This window comes from Myotis davidii, unplaced genomic scaffold, assembly GCF_000327345.1.
Source record: "Myotis davidii unplaced genomic scaffold, ASM32734v1 scaffold1323, whole genome shotgun sequence".
In the NCBI taxonomy this organism is placed as follows: Eukaryota; Metazoa; Chordata; class Mammalia; order Chiroptera; family Vespertilionidae; genus Myotis; species Myotis davidii.
This window is the reverse complement of record NW_006294585.1, coordinates 1,110,755-1,111,590: the sequence shown is the minus strand read 5'-3', so window position 1 is coordinate 1,111,590 and position 836 is coordinate 1,110,755. Positions and strand designations below refer to the sequence as shown.

General features: G+C 41.1%; 1 protein-coding gene across 6 annotated transcripts in view; it reads left to right on the top strand.

Annotated features, from left to right (window-relative positions):
* The window catches only part of LOC102764560 (nesprin-1), a 141,900-nt gene that overhangs the window by 132,254 nt on the left and 8,810 nt on the right, over positions 1 to 836 (top strand). The gene's annotated exons all lie outside the window — the stretch shown is intronic.

Sequence of the window (836 nt, the reverse complement as noted above, 5' to 3'; positions counted from 1 at the left end):
AGCGGAGCGGTTCTGTTTTTCCAAAGAATCAGGGCTCCATGTGGGGTTGGTGTGCAGGGAGACACATTATTTTTCTTGCTCCAAGGGCCATCTCTAGAATGATGTTCCCTGGTCCCTTTGGTGGCTCCTCCCTTCAAACCACCACTGCCACCGCCCACCTAAAAAATCAGGTTCCACCAAAAAGGGTGCCTCCGCCAGAGGTGGGCGAAGGCGCCCGTGAGGCCATGGAATGGATAAGATAAGTGGAGGATCTGTTGACTCTCAAGCGAGGAAGCTCCTGAGTGGTCCTGAAGGTTTTCAGTGACTGTGCGGCCCCCCAAATGGCAACAGCTTAGGGTGACTCACCCACAAGCCCTGTGGGGGCTGCTGCACTGGCACACAGAAGCAAAGTCAGCCCCTGCTACACTCTATACCTTGATTTCTCTGTGTAATTAGAAGCTTGTTTTTGTTATTTTTTTTGTCCTGCTTTATGATTATATTCATTTTTATTATCATTCCATTGTCCTTAGTTTTTAGAAGCATTAATTTGTAATTTTTGTTGTGATAAACACTTAAGTTCTATGCTGATAAATGTTATGACCTTTCTTTAGGATTTTTTTTTCTTACTACATTCACTAGTTTCCCATAGATCCTAGTTTAAGAATGTGAAGGAATACTGGCTTTTCAAATCAAATTTTAGTCTTTATGTAACTTGAGTCTTTAACTTGTTGGGTCTTCATCACTTTATGAAGAACAATTTCCTATTACCATTGTTACTATTTTTTTTATCTACCAAGAATTTTGGTACTATTTTGGTGTTCTAGAAGATATGAAAAATATGGTGTGGCATGGTATAT